The 18,152-nt window shown below is 35.6% G+C and overlaps 1 protein-coding gene across 1 annotated transcript in view; it reads right to left on the bottom strand.

Moving 5' to 3' along the window:
* Positions 1–5,491, bottom strand: part of LOC135214830 (protein bric-a-brac 1-like) — a 324,285-nt gene extending 318,794 nt beyond the window's left edge. Inside the window, exon 1 of the mRNA XM_064249224.1 lies at positions 5,198–5,491. The gene's annotated coding sequence lies outside the window, so the exon portion shown is untranslated. The remainder of the gene's footprint in view (positions 1–5,197) is intronic.
* Positions 5,492–18,152: the final 12,661 nt, after the last annotated feature.

The following is an 18,152-nucleotide window of genomic DNA, read 5'->3' as shown; positions in this document are numbered from 1 at the left end:
GGGACAGTCATTACCATACTGCTCATAGAAGAAGAGGAAGAAAAAAAAAGGGGGGGGAGGGGGGAGAGGAATAAGGAGAAACATGAATAAAAATGGGTACATGCATACATGATAACTTAGATGAAGTGTGTAATTCAGCGCGTAACGTGCTAACAAAATAAAGAAAGAAAGCAGAAGCAGGAATGGATAAACTTAAAAAACAAAGAAACGAACAAAAGCGAAATGTATAAAAAGAGAAAAGTGAAGAGAATAGGAGAGGAGAGGAGAGGAGAGGAAGGTTCTGACCAGGAATGGAGAATGTCCTCTTCCGCGGTGATATATCGCAGGACCTGCGCGTCATTTTAATAATTCTCACATTTCAGGCTGCCGTGTTTTATAATCGCCGTCTCAGTTATCCGAAACATGTGGTGCTAATGCGTCCGCTGGCCGCTACTCATGGCACATAATGTCCTTTTAATATCCGATATCTCCGCCATAAAACAAGGCCCTACAAGAGGGATGCATGCGATCAACTGGCACTCTTCTAAATCCTGACGGCGGGGTCCCTAGCGGCACTCCGACGGGGGTGGGAGCTAGGAGCAAGCTGGATTGGTAATAATAAAGAAGGAATGAAAGAGAATGGAAAACGGAGAATATCCGAATATCTCTCTTCCCCTGCCAGCTGTGTCCCACAGCACTCGACTAACAACCAGATACGTAATACGCTGCGTAAGTTATCAAAAGGATGTTTAAGGAACTTTCCTCACGCCGTTCGTTCCTTTGCCACCTTCGTGGATCGAACTCTGGTCTACTTGCTTGTGAGGTAAGCGCGCTACCACATTCATGCACCTTGATGATTCTCTCTCTCTCTCTCTCTCTCTCTCTCTATAAATATATATATATATATATATATATATATATATATATATATATATATATATATATACTATATATGTGTGAGTGTGTGTGTGTGCGTGCGTGTGTGTGTAATATATATAATATAATATATATGTATGAGAGAGAGAGAGAGAGAGAGAGAGAGAGAGAGAGAGAAATCTGCAGATATTCAGAGAATATGACAAATGTCTAAACTTAGAATTACGAGACGGGTAATTATATATACTAAGTAATAATAGGCGATTGACAACAACGAAGCATGCAAGTAAGAAAAGTGACCAGTGTTTCGGTAAAATCCAAATATCTGCTCTTGTTAATTGGGAATTTAATCATATTATTTTTTTTTTATAGTTGTTTGTGGTATTAGAAATATTAAATAATTAGCCTTTTATATGTAAGATAGCCAAAGACACACACACATATATATGTTATATATATATAATATATATATATGTATATATATATACATATATATACATATATATATATATATACATATACTATATATATATATATATATATATATATATATATATATATATACATGCGCGTTTGTGTGCTTATGCGTATATAAAAGCTAACATGGACAAGACATCATATACACACAATTATCACAAAATTCTTCTCCAATCACTGAAAGTGTAAATTAATATTTTAATGAGTAGACAAGCTCAATTTTGCTTGCTTAGAAGCAGGGCGACCGCTATTGAAAGAAATTCTCTATCGTGAATTTTGCTTACCTGCCAAGCCTCACTCATTAGACTATATAGTTTGAATGGCTAGATGACACAAATCGGTACAATAAGGACACTTTGGAACAGAAAGCAAACTGAGGACCATGCGACGAAAATAGCCATTTAAAGGTAACTAGGACTACAGTGAAATTTAGCTACGTTGTCCTTTGCTGTTTGTCGGTAAAGTTCCTTTTGTGGCGACCGTCACGAGGCAGGAAATATAAATAATAAGGAATTCCTGATTCTGACGACTTTCTCCCCTAAGCGAATGAGAAAGATGGCAGTCATTTACTTCTGAAATAAGATCTAACTCATCTATTTTCTTTTCCTCTAAAAAGTTTGTCCATGTGCGTTTGGAGCGGCCTCCGCCAAAAAAAAAAAAGAAAGAAAAAATTGGAACACCCGGAATGGAATGCTGGGTCCCACATCTATACATGGCTCGGCCGTGACAAATGTAGGCCTAAGGAAATAGGAAGATGATCACGTGATAAGGAAAAATAAGACAACCTCTGATCCCGTGTAATAAGGAACAGACTTTCACACGCGCGCGCGCGCACACACTCACATACTGACGTAGTTTCTAAGTGAAAGGAAACGAAAGCAGCTGAGGAGAGGCGGCGGCACTTCAAATAATCTAAATTCAAGGTATCCTGGTCTTGGAGGTATGGTATATGTGTTGTAGGAATGTAATCTAACCTACACTTGACTTTGTCTTCCCTCCACCCCCTCCCCCGCCCCTCCCCCCCCCTTCCCTGCTTCACACTCCACTCACTTCACACAAAACGGGGTGGATAAAGAATATCCTTAAAAAAATTGTTGTTGGTATAAAAAAGGGGAGGAAGAATAAGAGAAACGCAACTTCTTTCATTTTAACATGAAAATTCTATACTCCTGACCTTATGCTCTTGAGAGCGAGGCGGAAAAAATAAAAGACTTTTTTTTTTCATCTTTTGTTAATCACAATCACATGTTTAAGGGTCCCGGCTAATCAGAATCAGGCGAGTTTGGCTGCTTCCGACAGAAAGAGGCCTACGAGGCTCGCACGATGATGTCAACTTTGTCTCTTTTCCGTTTTCGTTTTAGGCCGATTCATAGCACAGGCCTCTCTCTCTCTCTCTCTCTCTCTCTCTCTCTCTCTCTCTCTCTTTTCGTGGTCCTCTGTAAAGCCCCGAAACTTCTCTGCGGTGCTATGTAGGCCTCCCCAGGAGGAGCTGCTAATGCGAACAAAAAATAAGTAGGCGTAACTTTTGGCTATGATCAATCATATTTTTTTTTATTTTTTTCGTGAAGGGAACGTCGAGAAGGCAGTTCACTTCGCCCATTCCTGACCCACGCCGCTTTAAAGGCAAAAGGGGGAGGGGGAAGAGGGAGGAGGAGGAGGAGGAGGAGGGGCAGGAGGAAGGTAGGCCTACCAGTGAAAATTCGGAAAAAGAAATATGGACGAGACTTCTCTCATAGGCCAGCCGTCCCACCCACTTCCCAATATGAGGCAGCATGATGACGTCTAGAATCGAAAACCGAAAACAAATGCAGAAGAAAACAGAATGGTTGAAATTCAAGAAAGCGAACGAGAAGAAAATAAGAAAGTTGAGACGAAGAAAAAGAAAATTTGGCCTAGCGGCCACTCACTCCCTCACACGCTTTCCCCCTCTCTAAGTTGACCCACAAAAAATCCTCTGCCGAACTCAAAGAGCGCAGGCGCCCGACACGAGAGGACAGAAAAAATGACAAAACGAGAAAGAGAAACAGATGTAAAAAACAGCGGTAGAGCAAGTGCACATGAATAGGAAAAGGAAAACGGTGATTTATTATGGCATCATGTGCTTAACCTGGCGTCGAGTTCGGAAGAGAGAGAGCTCGAAGTTGAGAGAGAGAGAGAGAGAGAGAGGAGAGAAAGAGAGACGGCGTGCAAAGGACATCGACGGAGATGAAAGGGAAATAATTCGGAGGGGAAGAAAAAAAAGGTGTTATTGAGTGCGCTGGAAACTATATTGAATTAGCAGGCTCCAAGATACTAATTCCAGCAACAAGATCTACTACGCTCTTTCTTTCCTGAAATCCCTGGCGATGTTTAGGCCTATCTATCGAGGGTTTGGCGGGGAACGAGAGAGACCGGCCAAGAAGACTTCAGAAAAAAAATCTAATCAGGAAATAATGATATTTAATCAGATCAATGAAATTCATTCTAAAGTTGTAACCGCCCCAAATAATACAATGTTATGTCGGCTTTTCAAGAGATTTGTCCTAGCTTTGTCTTTGGTAGAACCTTAACTTCGTCGTATAGTGGATGTTCATTGCGATGAAAGTAAAGGTGAAAAAATTTATATATAAAAGCATACATAATTATATTATATATATTTATGCATGTATATTTATATTTATATATCTCACACATCATACTATAAACAGAGTTGCTATGCAAAATCAGCAACAACAGACAAAAATAATTATTTTGCCAGTGAATAAAGTAAACTCAGAACTAAAGTTTGACAAACTATTCCCTCTAATAAAACTTGTTTCTTGAAAATTTTGAGCTCTTTCCAACCGAACAAAACATTTTCCCAGACATAAACTACAGTAAGTCCAGTAACGATATGGAATTTAAAAAACTGGAGAGTACAACATTTGATAGAACATTTTTGCGCTTATGTATTACTTTAGGTGTGCATGCAAATTACGATTGCGTTTATGTCTATATATATATATAGAATATATATATATATATATATATATATAATATATATATATATATATTATATATATATATATACTATATATATATATATATATATATAATGTATGTATGTATGATTTATCTGGGTGTATATATAAGCATGTATTGGTTTATCTTATTTATTTTAGCAGTTAAGGTCTAATCGTTGGAGCAACAGTGGTTCTTATCATTTCACCCATCACACAATAATCAAATTTTGTATATATATATATATATATATATATATATATATATATATATATATATATATTATATATATATATATATATATATGTATATGTATTAAATATAAACAGGTATATTTATTTATTTATTCATTATTTACAATTTTAAGAGATGTCTATATGATGACCTACAGATAATTACCGGCAAACTTCAGTTACACAACAAGAATGCACTACATGCTATTGAAAAGAGAATAGACTGGAAGGGAGACATTGATTATGCACCAAAGTTTCTTCTTTTATTTAGGACGAACAAAACGAGAGAGAGAGAGAGAGAGAGGAGAGAGAGAGAGAGAGAGAGAGAGAGAGAATTATCGGTTAGTTTCAGGGGGTTGAAATACATTTATCCAAATGTAGGCCCATGTTATTTCGATATGAGAACTTATCCTCGGCGTTTTAATGATTCTAAAGTCAATTTCAGGGATACTTTTCACAACTGAAATAACTAACGAAACCGGTCAATTGTAGGAAAAAAATTCTCTCAGTGGAAACACCATAGGCCTAAACTTTGGGTCAGGATCAGTTTTAGCTGGGTGCCCTAAAAAATATATATATCGAATTTACAGAGCTGATGTGTAACGATTTTTAGCAAAGAATTCTGAATGAAGCAGAACAGATAAGACACTTACCTCAAACAAATGGACTGACAGACCTCCTCCTCCAGCTTTGCTTCTTTCTCTATGTTTTCGTAGTCACATCATTGGCTCCCTCCTCTTCCTCTTCCTCTTCCTCTGCTTTCTATCACTGTGAGGAGAGGCAGGAGGTATCAACAAACGTCTTCTTTTTCTTCTTCTTCTTCTTCGCCTTCTCTTTGATCCCGCCAAATAAGTCACTAAAATATCACACAGTTAGAATTACTAAAACTCGTAACATAAATTCACTAATTAATAAATATTATAAGATTATTATCATATTGACGCACTTTACCGTTCCCTGTTATTTCATGTCTTTACTATTCACCACCACAACCTGAAAAAGGGGAGGGAATAAAAAAAAGAACATGACAATCACGCGTGGACATATTTTCTTTCACAGGGTTTTTTTTTTTATATCAATTTCCTCTCTATTAAATAAGCACTGTCTGATGCACTTGTATTCAACGGAAACTTTCCCAGGCGATCGAAGTCTTCGTCATTGAAGTGAGTGAGTGAGTGATGAATTTATATAGTTTGTGTGTGAAAACATCCCCTCTTAACTGGGGAAGTGGCAAGAAATAAGTGAAAAAAAAGATTACCAGGACGTAAATAAACTCTTGTTATGATGATTTTAATTGAAAGTGAGAAATTTAATTAAAGAAAAGGGGAAAAAGCGATCCTCTCAAAGCATGTATAGGCCTACGTAGACATAAGTCTAGGGCCAGCAGTAGTACGAGGGCAGTTGTGAAGTATGTGTGCGAGAATCAAAGTTATCAATGAAACCAGTGTATGCATTCTGCCGAGTGCATTCTTGCAAGCTCTCACTCCCTCTCTCTCTCTCTCACACACACACACACACTCTCTCTCTCTTCCTCTTTCTCTCACTCAGACACGTTGTTTACATCACTAACGTTTCGTCGAGAAGTGTATCGTTTGTTTCACATTATTAAATCCAAACGAGCAATGTCCCCGAGGACTGTCATTCCCAAGGGCTGAGTAAAATATGTACATTAAGTGTGTGCGAGTGTGTGTGTGACGATGTACAATAGCAATGTGCCTGTCGTAGTACCTAGTAAGTGGCGGTAGCGGGGTGGAATTGCAGATAGTGTGCGTCCCGCTCTGGCCCCGTCACTACTGGCGGCCTGGTACTAGTGGTGCTGCTTGGTCGGTGTGTGGTGTGGTGAGGAGAGAGAGAGAGAGAGAGAGAGAGAGAGCAGTATTTTCTGCGCCTACTCCAGTAACCCCTAGGCCACCCCTACACTGGTCCCTCTTCTCCCATACACACAAACCGCGCACACACTGACACACACGCACACATAGCAACATACTTCTTAGTGCACACAAGTATTCCGCACTGCCTCTCCTTTCCATTATCGACATCTACTCACCTGAGGTAATTTATATCCGAAGGAAAGAAAAAAAAAAATAAACAACAACTTTGGCGATGAATCACAATGGCTGGCCATCCTACAGCCAATGAGACTGTAAAATACGTCGAGAAGAATACATTATGCAAAAACTTTACGGGTCTTGCGCTCACTGCTGCAAAGTTTGGGAGGGGAGGGCGCCGGACAATAGTTCTCTTTTTTTGGAAATGTTTTTTAAAAGGAAAGAAAAATGTTAAATCTGCGCATGAGACTGGTAAGCATATGAACGTCAAAAGCTTAATTTCTTATAACTATGAGAGAGAGAGAGAGAGAGAGAGAGAGAGAGAGAGAGAGAGAGAGAGAGAGAGAGGTGGGGGAGGGGTGGCGTTGGGAAAGATGATTCACTGCTCTAAAACACGCGACTTATTCAAGACAACGTACCATTTTAATAACACTTTATGTAATTATCTTCAGTTGGCAACTTGCTATCATATCTGCCATTCAATTTTACGTTCTCACTTGTATGTACCAGACAAATTCTCTCTCTCTCTCTCTCTCTCTCTCTCTCTCTCTCTCTCTCTCTCTCTCTCTCTCTCTCTCTCTCTCTCTCTCTCTCTCTCAGGTGTTCACCTCGGAGAATTTGGACTACGTTTGGCTAATTCAATAAAGAGCCTTGCTCGCCATAACACACATAGTAGCTACTCGCAGCCACGTTCCGTTTATGAGAGTAATGTTCAGTCGGCCTCCTCTGCTCTTTCTTGATATGCGAGTCTGTGACTTATAGCATTTAATCTTTTAGCAAGAGAGGAATAGAACTTTTAATTTCGGCTACATGAAGTTAACCTCCACCCCTTTATTTATTTATTTTGTGTATTTATTTATTTTGCTCATTTAAACGATATTTTTTTTTCACTTCAGCTACTGTCGTTTGCAACGAAAAAAAAAAAGCCTCTTTTCTCTTAAAGAAAAATTTCGTTTTACTGTTCACGGCAGTTTACCAACTAAATAACATCAACTTGCAAATATAGCCTGTTCTGATCTTGTAGCTTTTGGGAGTGGTTCACATAAAATCGTATTCTCCAGTTTTAAATTGTACATATTTTCAATATGTATAATAGCTGCTGTATGTGAATAGACATGATTTTATACGTACATACAAACACACACACACACACATATATATATATATATATATATAATAATATATATATTATAATATATAAAATGTATATGTATTGTTAATAATATAGTTAATATATATTAATATATATATTATGATTATTATAATATTATATGTATGTATATAATATCTGTTCATGTATATATATGTTATGTATGATAATATATATGTGTATATATAGTAATATATATATATTATTATATATTTATATTTAATATATATATTATTTATATATATAGATATATGTTTAGTTACTTTTTAGTTTCCCTTTTTAATTTACTACGGCGTCAATAACCTAGGTGGTGTAACGCCAGTTTTAGTAACTATAAGCAATCAATCAATCATCTTGTTTTTCTAAATCGTTAATTAAGTCTTTTAAACTACCTGAACGCATTTCGCCCCCCCCCCCCCCCCCCCCCCCCCCACCACCACCAGAAGCCATTATTCATGGTGAAGGTTCCTTAGATATCAAGCGTAAATCTTCTTCTGGTTTCGGCCACTTGAGGATGGAAATGGGCACAGTCCCTTTGCCCACGGAGAGGCCTATAATCTGCTTTACTAGTAAGGGCATAGCCACCAAGAATTACCCAAACCTGGCGCCCCACCATTCCAACCGCCAAGATTTATTGGTGCGCTAAATCCACCTGCATATCTTGCTAAGGTCCTTTCAAGAAGTTCCTCTCAGACAGCGTGATTGTCGTCAGTAATGGCATGACGATGTTTACATTATTTTTTTTTTCTGTAGTGGATAAATAATCCGACCCCGTTTTTCATATTACCGTATCTCTGAGAAATACATACAATATTCAAGACATCCAGCTGTATAGATACTCTAATGCAATGTATTATGTCTTATTCCCGTGGTACAGAACAACCGAATTATGGATAATGGCGTATAATTTTTTCCCAAGTGGGGACCGCAGGTATAACAGGTTCCCCGGAATGTCTTGGCATAGGAAGGGGAAAGTCTACGGGCCCAGAATGTCGTATTTGACTGTCACGAACCCTCTCCCCTCTCTCTCGTCTCGACTGTGATGTGCTGTGACCGACTCATTCATTTGTTTGCTGCTTCCATTGATTTGTAGTCGAAAAATTTTCCTTTCTCGCTTGATTCTTGTTTATGGAGGAGTATGAGAGCTTTCCTGAAATTTGGAGTTGGGGGGGGGGGGGGGGGGGGGGGGGGGGGGGGGGGGGGGGGGGGTGGGGGGGGGGTTAGGTTTCTGCTGTGTCTTTTTATGTGTGTGATTGAATGTGTACTTGTAATTATTTCAGCTAGGAGTAAATCAGCAGTCTTGCCACAGTAATTCTTTGATTCACGATAATTTGTTCGAATTTGTTTGTTTGTGATTACTTGTCATTTTGTAATGTTTATTAATTTAATCATTGTATGGTTCGCAAACAAATGTTCTCTTTAAGACGAAAAGGTCCAGAAATGAGCATAGTATGTGAGTACAACTGTATAACTGTATTCTTCATTTAAAAAATATTGAATATTGCATGTATCTTCGAATATAATTATTTTCATGACTGATCAGTTGATTTTTCCGATGGTAAGATTTTATTCATCGCTACTGAAAATGGATTCTTTAGTATCTTGTAATTATTATCTACAAGAATGTTGAGCGAGGAAAGTGTTAACATTTAATTATTATTGCAAGAAAGTGTCTACGTGAATATGCTAATTGTCTTCATGACTTGGTCTTGCGCGTTTGTGAGAATATTCATCATCTTCCGTACATAATCTTTTAGTAATTGGTGTCACTCGTATTTCCTACCTTTTGATTATTAAAAGGGGGGTTGGGTGGCATCTTCACGCTAATTTTAGAAACTGCCATCTGTCAAATGTGCCGTTACCTTTTAGTCTTGAATGTGATGCTCCCTTTCTTGAAAGTACAATTAATCCTACTCATCTTGCGTTTACTCATTCGCTTTTTATCTTTGTCCGTTTATTTGCGCCTCCATTAATGTATTTATGTACTTGCTTAGCAGATGAATTTGTGGTGTGTTGTTACTTTCTCATTCATATATCCATTTTTACTCATATCTTTTATGAGTTCTTTATCATATATATATATATATAAATAAATAAATATATATATATATATATATATATATATATATAAATAAATATATATATATATATATATATATATATATATATATATACACACATACATACATATATATATATATATATATATATATATATATATATATATATATATATATATATATATATATATATATATATATATATATATATACATACACACACACACACACACACACACACACACACACACACACACACACATATATATATAAATATATATATAAATTGTGGAAACGTACTTGGTGCATTCACTGCCATTCGCCTGCCTCAGTATGGTCAGTAATAAGGAAATATGTTCTGTACAGTGAAGTATGATATTTATTGGCCTCTGTGTTTTGAGGACACCGGTAGGGTGTGTGATAGGGTAGGCCTAAATTGCAGACGTACAGAAGGGTTTTCTTTCTCCAGAAAACGTTGCTCTTAATGAAGACTGATTCAGTAGGCCTGGTACGTACTATTCCATTTGTTATAGGAGTCATATTTCTCCCTCGTCAAGGCCTTATTAAAAATAATTATCTCCATTTTTGGGTGGTACAACTATTGCACTCTCAGGATTAATAAACCTGCGTCAGACTTCAGACAAATGAATGAATTCCCTTGACGCAAAGGTGACCTCACTCTCTTCCGACTGAAACCAATGGCCGAAGGGAAGGCACAGGGAAGTAAAGGTAAGAATAAAAGGAAGTCGCCAGAGAAGAATAATGCAAGTGTGCCGGGTTTGTGGGGGTTGGGGGCGGGGGGCCGTTGTGAAGAAGAGGAGGAGCCCACTCCGCTTTAGAAAAGACGTCACTGGTGGAGCTAGAGCTCCATACCCTCTCATTCCCTCTCCATATGAGCTTCATCTGGGAGGCCCTTGGTTCTTTTTACCCTCCTTTCGCTCATAACTTCTGAATTCTCTTCCTTTTTTTCTTTGTGCTCCCCTCACTCCTCCCCCTGTCTCTTTCTCTCCTCCACTCCTCTCCTGCCATTTCTGTCTGTTTGATTTTGCCAAAAGGTAGAATCGCTTTTATTGTGGCTTCCTCTTTCATCGTAATATGAAACCACGCCGTGTTGATCATTTTCACTTGTGTTATTATTATTATTATTATTATTATTATTATTATTATTATTATTATTATTATTATTACATAAAGTGTTATTATTAGTATTATTATTATTATATAAAGGTGAAACTTAGAAATATTGCGGTGTTTTATTTTCTGTCATATTTTCAATAAATTTGATTGAAAGGTATTAAGCAAAATCCTAATCATTTCGTGTAAATGATTATTACAAAAAACTGCTTTGAAGGTCACGAGGTCTTAATAATGGCGAAATTGATCACAATTCGATACAGAGATCTCGAAATAAGATAAGACCAAGCAAGTTGTTCAATCTTTTACTATTCCAATTTGCAATTAGGTCACCTCAGAGCCTATATAGGCATTTCTTCCAATATGCGGATTCGGTATCATTGCAAATTGAAACCCACGTTTTCTTAGAAACGATAAAGGTAAAGTGATTGATATTGTCTGTGGCATTAAAAAAATATTATGTATTGATCTTAAGTAATGCTTTAATAGGATTTTGCAAGATTTGAAGGACGTGAAGTGGGCCACAGATAAATGAAACCGAGTTTTATCTAATAATCATTGAAGATTTAAAATGATCTTTTTGACAAGCAGCGCATGCTTATACATGGTGAAGTTTGTTAACTTTCTTGAACAAGTGCACACATATCTAATTATTATTCGTAATATTTTTTATCCGTTTACATGATTTTTGTTAGCATTACTTAAGTCACATAATGACGTTATCGATTTATTATTAAGCCAATGACACAATAAATATCTAAAAAAAAAATCGAGAATACAATATCCTTGAATAAATATATTAATTTATTAACTTGTTTATTCTTTTTTAATAAGTGAGATATCTTCTTTATGAATTTCCCTTGACCTCATTTTTTTTTTCTAATGAACACCGCATTATTTTTAAGCTTGAATTTCATGTCAATGGCACCTATGGGTTTGTTCCATATGAATAGGTTTCACCTGAATAATAATAATAATAATAATAATAATAATAATAATAATAATAAGAATAATAATAATAATAAATAATAATAATAATGATAATCGAGAATAAAGTATCCTTGAATAAATATATTAATTTATTAACTTATTTTTTCTTTGTTAATAAGTGAGATCTCTTCTTTATGTATATATATATATATATATATATATATATATATATATATATATATATATATATATATATATATATATATATGATATATATATATATGTGTGTGTGTGTGTGTGTGTGTGTGTGTGTGTATATATATATATATATATATATATATATATATATATATATATATATATATATATATATATATATATATAAATACTCATAGGAAAAGAAGAGCGTAGGTTATGAGACACCACATTTTTATTGCGACGCGTTTCGTTGTTTCGTCATAACAACATTTTCAAGCCTAAAAGAGACATTACAGTATTTTAATGGTAGTTACAAGATTATGTAATTATTGGCTGAGTCGATAGAAAGATTTTTAAGGAAACCAGATCTTAACCTTGACAATTCATCTTATCCCTTGCTTTTAAAATAAATCATTCAGTCATTCATTTGTAGTGTAAACTTTCCATCTTTGTCTTTCCCACCATTCTGTTTTTAGTATACGGTTGTAATTTATTTTAAAGATCTTATATAATTTATTTTTTTAGTATGCTGGTACAATTTATTTTAAAGATTTTAACCATTATCTTCTTGTTGCTACTTTTACTCAGCTTTGTCAGCCAATAATTACATAATCTTGTAACTACCATTAAAATACTGTATTGTCTCTATTAGGCTTGAAAATGTTATGAAGAAACAACGAAACGCGTCGCAATAAAAATGTGGTGTCTCTTAACCTACGCTCTTCTTTTCCTACTGAGGTATATATATATATATATATATATATATATATATATATATATATATATATATATATATATATATAGTATATATTTATGTTTAAGGTAATAATCGTTACATTAAAATGAGTTGCCTGAGAAACATTTAACAAATGGCCTAGTGTACCTTTTCAGTAACAGACTAACATCACAATCTGTCTCTGGTACCTAACAAGACGTCAGTCACTCTTTCGTGGAAGATGTAACAGGAATTCAGTTCCAATTTAGTCAATTGTTTCATTTGTATCGAGAATCAGAGTCAGAGCCGACTGTTTTTCTCATTTTATCCGCTAGTAAATCTTTGTATTCGGAATTGAAAGTTACCTTTGAACGGTAACTGTACTTGTTGTAATTGGTAAATCCAACCTTGTTAACTGAACATCTTCAGATAGTAAAATAATGATGATAATAATAATAATAATAATTATTATTTCAGCTCATGGAATATACAAAGTAGGGGCATTACAATAGATACACACAACCTAGATACACGAGATAAAATTATAATAAAAATTATAATTGGCAATAACCACTCGGTTGTTGGAGTAGTTGTAGAAATAGTAAGTACTAACAATGAGAATAATAGTAAAAATGTAAAAAAAAAATTATAACAATTGAAAAAGGTTGCATACAAATTACAATGTTCTCGTTGTTTCTGAAACGTACGAGAGGAAGCGTATCTAAACTAAAGCAGTCCCTAACACTTGTGCATCATAAACTTTAGCGAGGTGTATTTCGAGCCTTATGACGTCATCTAAAAGAATTACCAACGCATTCTTCTGAGTTTTCTAGTGCGCTGTTGCCATCCTCATCAGGTAATTCAATATTAGAAAAAAAATGTAACATTGCTTTCTCGTTTTGACTGGACGTCTTGTGCCACTGTTAACTTAAAGCCAGTTATTCCTTCATAAAACATTTCTAGGGATTTTGCTGACTTTTATCAATATTCTTAGTAATATCTGCCATTTAATGTATTGATACAATTACTATCTGTGCAAGGAGGAATATGTTGCTCTGTCGAAATCTAAGAAAAATCTTTTCCAAGCACTATGATTGACGTGAACATAGAATTTGCCGTCACCTTCGTTAGTGTAGGCTTGGCATTCATTTTCCCCACTGTTTAGTTTAGACATCGCGCATTTTATCCCTCCATATCATTAGAAAAACGAGGGGGCGACTTACGCTTGTCGTCAAAAGTACTGTAAATTTCACGTACTAGTTTTGCTGACTGGGACAGAATAAGAAACCTTATCTTTCACTTGTATCTGTGGTTGGTCTACCTTTCTGTCATGAACAGTAATTGTTTTATCTTCGTAACATCGTCAGCCGAAGTTTCTCGGAACGCCTCTCTCTCTCATCTCTCTCTCTCTCATCCTCTCTCTTCTCTCTCTCTCCTCTCCTCTATATATTAGATGGTTTAAATTTCTTAATGATGAATATTTAGTTATTTAGTGGTGAGTCAGAAATTTATGTGAAAGCATTTCATCCCAGTATTCATTTCCACACATACACACACACACACATATATATATATATATATATATATATATATATATATATATATATATATATATATATATATAATGACTAACAGCAATTCATATATGCATTAAAGTATAAACTGTAACTTTGAAATTGAAAAAAAACACATTTTCTCATTACCGTATGTTTCATCTTCCATATACCATTCACGAAAACTGAAATACTTGCAAAATACGATGAAATTATTCCTAATTTGAATAACCATGATTTCATAGCAAACTATATCCCATTGTCACTCGTGAAGTGTTACCATAAAATGCAGTCGACGAGCATATGTCGTAATACGTGCTACCAACAAAGGTGGATGGCACACCGTCACCAGGTGCGACAAGTCGATTACGTATTGCCTTATGGGAGTGACTCCGCCTGTTCATTATTTTCCTCGCAGTTTATCAGGAATGACGATAATTTGTTCTTTTACTTTTTCCGACTAATTTCACGCTGGATGTGAGTATAGGAAATTAATATTGATCGAAAAAGTAAATAGAACAAGTAATGTTGAATAAAATGAGAATTTAATGAATAAGGATAAAACCTGTATAAAAGTTTAAAGTATATTTTGCATGGATGTCTATAAAGTTAAGTATATCTTAGTTTTACCAGACCACTGAGCTGATTAACAGCTCTCCTAGGGCTGGCCCGAAGGATTGGATATTTTTACGTAGCTAGGAACCAATTGGTTACCTAGCAACGGGACCTACAGCTTATTGTGGGATCCGAACCACATTGTATCGAGGAATGAATTTCTATCACCAGAAATAAATTCCTCCTGGTTCCACGTTGGCCGTGCCGAGGATCGAACTTCGGACCACCGGATCGGTAGTCGAGTGCGAAATCCACTCGGCCAACGAGGGACTATGGATGTCTATAAAATTGTATTGATATACATATACAAATAAATATACACATACAGGAGTTTTGACCGTATGGCATTTAATTATAATCTTTTAGAATACCTGCTAGATTAAATGTATCTGATTTTTCCATTTCAGGAGACGGATTTAAGGTAGTTTTGAATGGTGGTGGTACTAGCCTTTACAGACCAGTGGCCTCTGTTGTTCCAAGGGTATTGTTGGATCCTTATTCTTCTTGCTGGAACAGTTTATTTTCTCCATAACGCGAGATGAAGTTGCTCTGGTGTTGTTAATGCAATCGATGTTTTGCGTCTTGAGGGAATACTACGGCTCGACGATAGTAAACCAAGACTGTATTGATGAGGCAATCACAAGCCTCGTATTACCGCCCCCCCCCCCCCCCCCCCCCCCTTTGTCGCTGAAAATTGAGAAACATGCTTGATGACACGTTCTCTCAGCGCCTCAGTGGCGTGGTTGGTATGGTGTTGGCGTCCCACCTCGGTGGCCGCGAGTTCGATTCTCGGGCATTCCACTGAGGGGTGAGAGATGTGTATTTCTGGTGATAGAAGTTCACTCTCGACGTGGTTCGAAGTCACGCAAAGCCGTTGGTCCCGTTGCTGAATAACCACTGGTTCCATGCAAACGTAAAAACGCCATACAAACAAACAAACACGTTCTACCCAAACGTTATTCGTAAGCAGAACTTATATATCTTAATTAACAACTGATAAAAGGATTCTTAGGGTCTTAAAAGAAACGCGACAAATGTACTTTTTAATTATGTTTTAGCGGATATGATTGATTCTCCAATGTAAACTTGATGCCAGATACCTAACAGTGTGATAGTTGCAAGCTTGAGTGATATTTATTTAATAAAATTTTGCCGTAGTTTTACGTAATAAAAATGTAACTATTAAGAGTTCAATAATTTGAACAAGCAAATCGCAGACAACGTTAACCTACAATATATAGGTATGCAGGTATCCTGAACTACAGTGTTCATGAAAGAAAGTTGCTGCATAACACTTTAAACTTTTTACTATTTGAATTATATAGACTTTAAAACTGCTAATAACTTCATAATATCAACCAATGCTTTTCGAAAATCACCTACTCGGGAGTACGGTCATTAGCTAGCATGCCAAATGCACTACAAAGTGTTTCATGGAAATTTACAAAATAAGAGTGAAAACAGAGTTTTTCTCATATAGAATATACTAATTCTGTTAAAATCCAGCCGTACGTTTTGCAGACAAAGAAACCATATACATCTTAATCTTAGTGTCATTTCCAGCTTCTTTAACTACCCAAGAATTATCGTCATTAGCTTACCCGAATTAACTAATTGATAATATTTACGTTATCGTATCATTTCAGTCAGCCCATATGTAACAGTGCCTCCCTCTAGGACGACGTTTCTGTCTGCGCATCTGAATTAGATCTAGTTTGAATCGGTCACACTACTACGTATAACCTTTACTGACACGTCTTGTCTTCCGTCGCTCGCGCATTAATCTTGTACCGGAGGCAGTTCTTACGACAATCGTCTTGACGCGAGAGTAAGGAGAAACAATCACTTTGTGTGAGCTTTTTTTCGTTCTTTTCTTCTTTCTCTTCTTATTTCTAACTCTTGAATTTTTACGTTTTACCGCTCATGATACCATAGTGTATTCGTATTCTTTATATATATATATATATATATAATATATATATATATATATATATATATATATAATATATATATATAATATATATATATATATATATATATATATATATATATATATATATATATATATATATATATATAATATATATTATATATATATATATATATATATATATATAGATATTTATATGTATATATTATATATACATATACATATATATATATATAATATATATATATATATATATATATATATATATATATATATATATATATATATATATATATATATATATATATATATATATCTATATATATATATATATATACATATATATATATATATTATATTATATATATATATATATATACATATATATATTAATTTATTAAGCGGGTAAGTTAGATTCCTTACATTATCTACAGATATTCGGGTTTTTAAAACAGACACTTTTGTTCTTAGGTTCGCCAGTTACATCCCAATGTAAATGGGTTTAAGGTTCTTCAAATCTTGGTGCATTTGTACTACTTCATCGAACGAAAGCAAGCTAAACGCCTATTGGTTATACCAGCGCAGAGGAAAATAAACTCGGTGCTATTAGGAACCAATTACGAGAGAGAGAGAGAGAGAGAGAGAGAGAGAGAGAGAGGAGAGAGCCAGAGAGAGAGAGAGAGAGAGAGAGGTAACAATTAATCTATGAATCAGTCTCACGCTCCGACTCTTCAAAGAGTGTATTTTGAATTAGCAGTTGTCCATCACCTGCCTTTCTCACAAATAATCTGCCAAAGACTAGGGATCATTTTAGCATTTAAAGTTAGCGTCGTATTCCAACTTATAGTCACATATAAGATAAAAAAAAATGATCTTACAGAGCTAACAATTTTACTCGTGATTTATCCTTTCAAGTTGTTACCTTCCAGGATGATATAGAAACTAAGAGTAACAAGCCCCAAACTACAGCCATTCAGGCGGGTGATTAAACGGGGATTAGGGGAAAGGTAGTTTACAGTAGAACTTTCCATATAACTGGATTTTCATATCAAATGTCATTGACGACTTTGAGACCGTGAAGGCGCGCAATGAACCTTGAGGCTGGAGCGCCACCACCTGGTTTTCACGAGCCAATGATAATGATAGGCCGATTTGCTTTCGTTCTCCGGTCGGTTGTTTTAGATGAAGCTGGCCTTATGTCAGCACGGTCCCTTGTCCAAAAGTCGGGGCGTGAGTATGGTGAGGTGTGAAAGGGAGCCGGAGGCCTGGTGTGGA

The sequence above is a fragment of the Macrobrachium nipponense genome, chromosome 46, assembly GCF_015104395.2.
Source record: "Macrobrachium nipponense isolate FS-2020 chromosome 46, ASM1510439v2, whole genome shotgun sequence".
Taxonomy (NCBI): Eukaryota; Metazoa; Arthropoda; class Malacostraca; order Decapoda; family Palaemonidae; genus Macrobrachium; species Macrobrachium nipponense.
This window is presented reverse-complemented; position numbering and strand designations above follow the sequence as displayed.